Source organism: Bos grunniens, chromosome 29 (assembly GCF_055505025.1).
Source record: "Bos grunniens cultivar Pamir isolate PY7600 chromosome 29, Bosgru_T2T1.0, whole genome shotgun sequence".
Taxonomy (NCBI): domain Eukaryota; kingdom Metazoa; phylum Chordata; class Mammalia; order Artiodactyla; family Bovidae; genus Bos; species Bos grunniens.
Window position 1 is genome coordinate 14,881,015 of NC_141193.1, and position 8,330 is coordinate 14,889,344.

The following is an 8,330-nucleotide window of genomic DNA, read 5'->3' on the forward strand; positions in this document are numbered from 1 at the left end:
CAGTGGTGAAATGGTAAAGAACCTGCCTGCAATGCAGGAGACACAGGAGACAGGGTTTTGATCCTGAGTTGGGCAGATCCCCTGGAGAAGGAAATGGCAACCAGCTCCAGTATTCTTGTCTGGAGAATCCCATGGAGAGGAACCTGGGGGGCCGCAGCCCACAGGATTGCAAAGGGTGGGACACAACTGAGCAATGGAGCACACACAATGGTTATTTAAATGTGAACTGCTAAATATTTTCCCAGGAAAACAAAAATAAATAAAGGAAAGAAAACATAAATGAAAGGTTTCCAAAAGATTAAAAATTGCTCATACTTTACAAACTACACTGAGTTTAGCATTCAACGGTTCCTTCAGTGCTGTTCTAGGAAATGGATGAATTATGACCACTAAGAGAATCTTAAAGTTTTGCTCAGTCATGTTCGACTCTTTGAGACCACATGGACTATAGCCTTCCAGGCTCCTCTGTCCCTGAAATTCTCCAGGCCAGAATACTGCAGTGGGTAGCCATTCCTTTCTCCAGGGGATCTTCCCAACCCTGGGACAGAACCCAGGTCTTCTGCATTGCAGGCAGATTCTTTACTGTCTGAGCCACCAGGGAAGATTAGCACATTTGTAAATTGAATGATTATATTAATCATTTGACCACCAGAATGTCTTATCTATTGTGTGTATGACCACCCACATTAAAGTTGGACATGACTGAGCAACTTTCACTTTCACCCACATTAGCAAAGTGACATTATAATAGAATCAAGTTATTAAAACTTTTAATTGTATCAGTTCAGTTCAGTCACTCAGTCGTTCTTGGCATCCCCATGAACTGCAGCACACCAGGCTTCCCTGTCCATCACCAACTCCCGGAGCTTGCTCAAACTCATGTCCACTGAGTCGGTGATGCCATCCAACTATCTCATCCTCTGTCAAGCCCTCTCCTCCTGCCTTCAATCTTGACCAGCATCAGGGTCTTTTCCAATGAGTCAGTTCTTTGCATGAGGTGGCCAAAGTATTGGAACTTCAGCTTCAGCATCAGTCCTTCCAATGAACAGGCAGGACTGATTTCCTTTAGGATTGACTGGTTTGATCTCCTTGCAGTCCAAGGGACTCTCAAGAGTCTTCTCCAACACCACAGTTCAAAAGCATCAATTCTTCAGCACTAATGTTTCTTTATAGCCCAACTCTCACATCCATACGTGACTACTGTGAAAAACCATAACCCTGACTAGACGGACCTTTGTTGGCAGAGTAATGTCTCTGCTTTTTAATATGCTGTCTAGGTTGGTCATAGCTTTACTTCCAAGGAGCAAGTGTCTTTTAATTTGAAGGCTGCAGTCACCATCTGCAGTAATTTTGGAACCCAAGAAAATAAAATCTGTCACTGTTTCCATTGTTTCCCCATCTATTTGCTATAAAGTGATGGGACCAGATGCTATGATCTTAGTTTTTGAATATTGAGCTTTAAGCCAACTTTTCCACTCTCCTCTTTCACTTTCATCAAGAGGTTCTTTAGTTCCTCTTCACTTTCTGCCATAAGGGTGGTGTCATCTGCATATCTGAGGTTATTGATATATCTCCCGACAATCTTGATTCCAGCTTGTGCTTCATCCAGCCCAGCGTTTCGCATGATGTACTCTGCATGTAAGTTAAATAAGCAGGGTGACAATATACAGCTTGACATACTCCTTTCCCAATTTGGAACCAGTCCATTGTTCCCTATCTGGTTCTAACTGTTGCTTCTTTTTTTTTTTTTTTAACATACACTGCACTTTAATGGTAAAAAGATACAAGTTTATAACATCTTATAAAAACTACCATTTAAAAGTGATCTTGTTCATTTGATATTCCCCTCCCCTAATAGCAAAATAAGTATATTAAAAAAAAAAAAAAAAGGTGGAGAGGAAGGGTGGGGTGGGAGGGATTAAGATAAAAGCCCCAGGGCCACACAGAGGCAGAGAACATCTGGGGAGAGGGTTAAAAGTTGTGGTGGGACCCCACACCTCATTTAACCCTCTGATATCAAGCCATGGGGCATAATCAGTAGCTAAGTGATGACAAGAGGTTGTTGGAGGCGGGGTGGACGGAAAAGACTTGAGGTGCTGGGAAGGGCAGGGCTGGTGGGGCCTGGTCCAGCAGCCCACCCAGGAACTGGCGCTACTCTTTCCCAGGTCCCTGAATCCCATGTCCTGGTTCTCAAGAGCTGGCCCCACCGCCGTTCCCTTCACTCCAGACACACCTGAGGCATCTTTCCAGTGCTGGACCCCACCCAGCAGAGGGGTGGAATGTTGGGCCCAGGAGCCTTTGCAGCCGTTGGTGATCTCCCTGGGGTGTAAGTGGGACTCTTGGGCACTGTCACTCCTCCTGCCTCTCAGTTCCCCTCTCCTCACAAACCCATGGCCTCATGAACATCAGCACCTGGGCAACTGAGCTAACCACCTGCTCCTGAGTTTCCACTCAGCCAGTCCTCGGCAGGGGTGGTTCTGGTATGGCTCTCTGCACATATGCTCAGAAGTTCTCTCTCCCCCACACACCCAAGCAGGAAGCCGAGGCCTGCAGGGGGCCAGGACACATTCGGACCTAAACACACATTCGCACATGCAGGGGCACACCTCACTAATGTGATTCTCTCCACACACAACCCCAATCCTAAGCTGACTAGCTACAGGTGGCAGGGAGCGACGTCTTCCACTTGCAAAAGCACCGTCTGGAAGGACAGTTTTCTAAATGTGTCTGAGACAAACCCCAGCCCCCAGCGGGGCTCTCTGAGAGGGGCTGGCTCACATGCAGAAAGAGGCCCTACTTGCAGGGACCAAGAAGGGCTGGTTTCAGGACTCGCCGTCTAGTTTCTGGACCACGTCAAACGTGCCAACACAAAACTAGGCGAGAACAGGCTGCAGGCACGTTCCCCAGCGTTTCCCCATAGGATCTCAGATGCTGTCAGGGAAGAGCTCAAGGGTGCCACGCTTCCTTTCTTTTCCCCAAATCCTCACACCTCAGAGGTATGGAGACCCGCCCCCGCCTTGTCCCCACTCCCATCTCCTTCAGAACAGGTAACAGGAGTGTGCTGTTGCCTACCTTTTCTGAGAAAGGAAATCACTTTCTGCAGACTGCCATCTCAGACCCCCCACTGACAGCCTGGTCAGGTTCAGCAAATCTCCATGATTCTTCTGTAATTACTCAGCACACCCCCGTAGGTCAGGAAAGCCCACAACCTGGGAGTCAACCAAACCCCCAGAACCTCCTATAAGGATCCTTTCCTTAGCAGGAAGAAAGAGGGTTTTTATTTCACTTTAGAAAATTCATATTCACAAGCCCTGGCTTGGGTTAGCAACATCCTAACCAGCAGTCTGTTGAATCAATCTTAAAAAAACCCTCCAAAACGAAGCCCTCCAGTCCCCTCAAACTGAGTTCTTCAGCTCCTCTTGAACCTAAAGGTTCAGGCCTTCAGGTTTTGGGGGTGGGGCAGTCAGGAAAAGCTGTTTCATGCTCATCCTCCCAAGCTGGGGCTAGAGAAGGGTTTGGCTCAATAATATGCCATCTCCAAGCATACAAACACGAACACTCACATACCACACACACACTCACTCACACACCCCTGATCACTTCTGGGGAGGGTGTAGATAAGGTGGTGGTGTCGGAGCAGAGAAGAGCAAAAAATATAGTTAAGAGTAAAACCTACATCAGGTTTCTCCTTCGGTGTTTTCTCCGCAGCCCCCTCCCCACCCCCCCACAGTTCTTTTTGTGTAGGGACGGCCATCAGGAAGGAAGCCAAGATCTTTTCCTTTGGGACCAAAAGCTAGACCCCTATCTCCTCTACCTGAACACAGTGATGGGACGTGAGCGAGGAGAACAGCACAACACTGCTCAACAGTCACGTCAGGGGACACCAAATTTCTGTGTCTTCAACAGCTGTCACTGAACTTGGGGCTAGTCTTGGGTGGTTCCTAAGAGGGCACAAGGAGAAAGAACCCACTGTATCATCTGCGACTCCTTGCTCGACACCTCTGTCTGGCTTAGGAGTCAGTCAGTATCAGCGAGGTAGCCAAAAACTATCTCCAAGATCAACTACCCAAGGAGAGAAAGGGAAGGGGCTTCAAGGGCCACTCTCACCCAAGTTTCCTCCAAAAGGCACTTGAGCTGACCCCATTAGGTACCAGTGTGGCACCGGCCACTGCAATAGCCCAGGCCACAGCTCCTGCTCTTCCCTGAAGGAAATGAGAGGCACCTGCCCACTCTTCCTGGATCCAGCCCTTGTCTGCTCCCCCCACTGCTCTTCCTTTGTCGCTACAGTGTATAAGGAGGCCAAAGTAAGCACAGCCGCCACCCTGATCCTATTCTCCTTCAAACAGGAGGTGAGGTACAGGGCTGTGGAACATCAAGGATCAACTGCAACTAAAAACTCAATTTGGGGGAGGGCTGGACCAGCCATAGTCCCTGCTTTAACCAGGACTCTATACCTCCATATTACCTATTTCCACAGTGTGCCTGTTGAAACTGCTTTTGGATAAACAAAAACAAGAACAGAACAAACAAACCCCTCTCCCCAGTCTCCTCCATTTCAGCTGCCAGCGGGAGTCCAGGGTTGTGGGAGCCACGCTTCAGTCTTGGTCCTGCACCTTGAGTCCCCACCTGTGACCTCAGCCGAGGGTCTGGGGACTAGCTTCCCTACCCAGGAATGCTGAAGGAACTTCCCCGAGATACTCAGAGTCTCAGATTATTTACAGAGCTGAAGCTCTGGGGCCTGCCGTCCCCTGATGCACTCTTCCGGTCTCCTGGGTCCACTCCTCCAGGAGGGAGACAGGTACAGACGGGGCGGCGGTGGGACCATCAGACCAGAGGGGGTGCACTCTTCGGTGGATTCTTCTGATTACTCCCACCACCCGGGGCCCCTGTGCCTAGAGAGAAAACTGTCCGTCGGAAGTCTTGGACTGGAACCCTTGGCACATCCGTTTGTGTCTGAGTAATCGATCTGTCCGAGAAAAACACTGGTGACACCGTTCACACTGGTAGGGCTGTTCCCCACTGTGTACACGCTTGTGACGCTCCAGGTGGTACTTCTGGATGAAACGCATATCACATATGTCACACTCAAATGGCTTCTCACCGGTATGAATAAGGATGTGCCTCTTGAGGTGATAACTGCTCCTAAAGGCTCCAAAGCAGTGTTCACAAACAAAATTTTTGGGAATCTTTACTTGAAAAGAACCATTTTGTTCCACTACCACCACCTTTTTAACAGTCTTTTTTGAATGAGAGGCCTCAGCCAAGCTGTCATCGTCTTTGCGGCTCCGGGATTTATCACTGTCTTTTCGGTGGCCCTGACTCGAGCACCTCAGCACATCAGGGCTACCTGCCCGCTCTCCATTCTCGGCCTGCTTGCAGGCAATCTGGCTCAGCATCATCTTCTTGCTGGCTGCAGTGGGAACCGAACTCACACCTGCTAGGCCTTCACAAGCCAGGAGACTTGCCTCCTTCATTTGACTGGAAGCTCCCTGAAGGCAGGGGCTGTGGCCTGTCTCCTTTCCTTCCTCTAGATCTCCCCCTGGTGTTTAATACAGAGCTTGGCTCACTGGGTTGGTCAATATGTTGACTAAGGCAGCATTCAAGAGTGAAACTGCAAACACGCTTCCCAGTGATCTTGAAGGAGGAGGACTCTAGAGCTTTTTACCTGAGCCATGCTGATTTCTCACTTAATGCAACTCAAAAGTTCGAGTTCCTTGCTCCACCTTTCCTTAAGACACTGTTGTTTGAAGAACTGTCACCAAATCACTGTAACAACTCTTTCGTGTCCCTTCAGTCCTGCTGCCATACTGAAATGCCTTTGTCTTCAAACAGAATTTAGTGTCCTCCAAAGTAAAGATAGATGTTCCAAGAATCCCTGGTCTCTGCTCGGCTCCTGCCTATTGTCTGAAGAAAAAGGCTGCCAGTCTCAGTTTTCCAGATGAATTCTCTGAATGAAATTCACAATTTGTTTCAGAAACCTCTCCTCGGGAGCGCCCCTAACTGTTGCTTCTTGACCTGCATACAGATTTTTCAGGAGGCAGGTCAGGTGATCTGGTGTTCCCATCTCTTGAACAATTTTCCACAGCTTGTGGTGATCCACACAAAGGGGTTGGCATAGTCAATAAAGCAAAAGTAGATCTTTTTCTGGAACTCTTTTGTTTTTTCAATGATCCAATGGATATTGGCAATTATATGTCTGGTGTATCTGCATTTTCTAAATCCATCTTGAACATCTGAAAGTTCATGGTTCACATACTGTTGAAGCCTGGCTTGGAGAATATTGAGCATTACTTTGCTAACGTGTGAGATGAGTGCAATTGTGTGGTAGTTTGAACATTCTTTGGCATTGCCTTTCTTTGGGATTGGGATGAAAACTCACCTTTTGCAGTCCTGTGGCCACTGATGAATTTTCTAAATTTGCTGGCATATTGAGTGCAGCACTTTCACAGCATCCTCTTTTAGGATTTGAAATAGCTCAGCTGGAATTTCATAGCCTCCACTAGCTTTGTTTGTGGTGATATTTCCTAAGGCCCACTTGACTTCACATTCCAGCCAGGACGTCTGGCTCTAGGTGAGTGATCACATCATCATTTATTGTATACTCATAGGCATTATTTAAAAACTAAACCATGGACACAACAAATCTAGGAAAAAAGTATAGCAAATTTGAGAACAGATTAATATATTGTTATATAAAAAGCTATTAACTTGAGAGAAAATCCTCTCCAACAGCTTTGATGCGCAAAAGCCATGAAAGACATATTACAGAGGACATGATATGATAACAGAAAAATTTCAACTTTTCCAGAAATCAATATTCTATCTTTTGCTGAGCAAACTAGTTGAAATTAAAGAAAAAAATTGCAATATCCATGGCTAAGAAGTATGTGATAAAACAAGGTACTATATTTCTGATGAGAATATAAAGTTGGCATAATCCTTTTGGAAAGCATTATTTTGGAAAGCATATGTTGGAAATCCTTATGGAAAGCATCCTTGACAATATGTGTCAAGGATCTAAAAAATCTTCATGCTTTTTGATAATTTCACTTTGAGGATCTACACTTATTTTTTTTTGGATCTACACTTAGAGAATAATCCTACATGAAAAAAATATAATATGCCAAGTGATATTTGTTAAAATATTGTCTGTATAGTTGCAAACCACCTAAATATTCAACATGAGAGAAATTATAGTATATTTATTTGATGAAATATGATATAGCAAATATGACTTGATGATGCCCATAAACACAGCATGGAAGAGAAAATATAAGCATGTTGCAGAATACAAATTGTATGATATTAATTATGTAGAGTCTGAAACATGCAAATGTTACTACATATTACTTGAGGATACATACATATGTGGTAAAAGTATAGAGAACTGTAAGAACTGAATAGTCACAGAATTTAAGAAAGTAGTTATGCTACAGAGAGAATGATCCCACAGAGGTATGAATTGTATTGTAAAGATTTATTTATTTTATTTTTTACCTTTTAAATAGCTTTATTGGAATATAATTCATATATCATAGAATTCCACTTTTAATTTTTATTTTTTTAATTTATTTATGGCTGCAACGTGAGGCTTGCAGTATCTTAGTTCCCTGACCAGGGATTGCCCCAGTGGCCCCTGCAGTGGAAGCCCAGAGTCCTAACCACTGGACCACCAGGGAAGTCCCTCCACTTTTAATTTTCCTTTCTTTAAACACTTTGTGTGTATTTACATTTGAGAAAAGTCCTGGGGAGTGTATATATGGCACTGTGTGGCGAGGGAGCTTCCTTTTTCCAGGGCTGCAGATAGAAGCCATTCTAAAAATAAAATACTTTTGTACATTATTCCAATAGCTTGCACTTATCAAGTTTAATCAAGTACAAATGAATAATAAAAAGCAGTGAAGATATTTTACACAGAGACAAATTGGTTTTTAAGCAATAAAGGTTATATTAACATGGTTAATAATTAAAATGCTATGTAACATTTGTAAACACGTATAAACATTTACTGACTGCTTATTGTGTGTCAATTTCCCTGGTGGCTCAGACAGTAAAGAATCTGCCTGCAGTGCAGGAGACCTGGGTTTGATTCCTGGGTTGGGAAGATCCCCTGGAGAAGAAAATGGTGACCACTCCAGTATTCTTGCCTGAAAAATCCCATGGACAGAGAAACCTGGCAGTCTAGAGTCCATGGGGTCACAAAGAGTCAGACACGACTGAGCAGCTTAGCACTGGTGTATTCATATACTGTCCCAAGCGATTTAGTACTGTGCTGCCTCATTTGATTTTTACAAGAACCACGTCAGACAGGTACCGTTATTATTTCCATT

The 8,330-nt window shown here is 45.1% G+C and overlaps 1 pseudogene across 1 annotated transcript; it reads right to left on the minus strand.

The window, feature by feature from the left end:
• Window positions 1-1,737: 1,737 nt before the first annotated feature.
• Window positions 1,738-5,974, minus strand: LOC147342184 (zinc finger protein 740 pseudogene; annotated as a pseudogene). The gene has a single exon (XR_015157840.1). The product of XR_015157840.1 is annotated as a zinc finger protein 740 pseudogene (transcript).
• Between the last annotated feature and the right edge of the window lie 2,356 nt (window positions 5,975-8,330).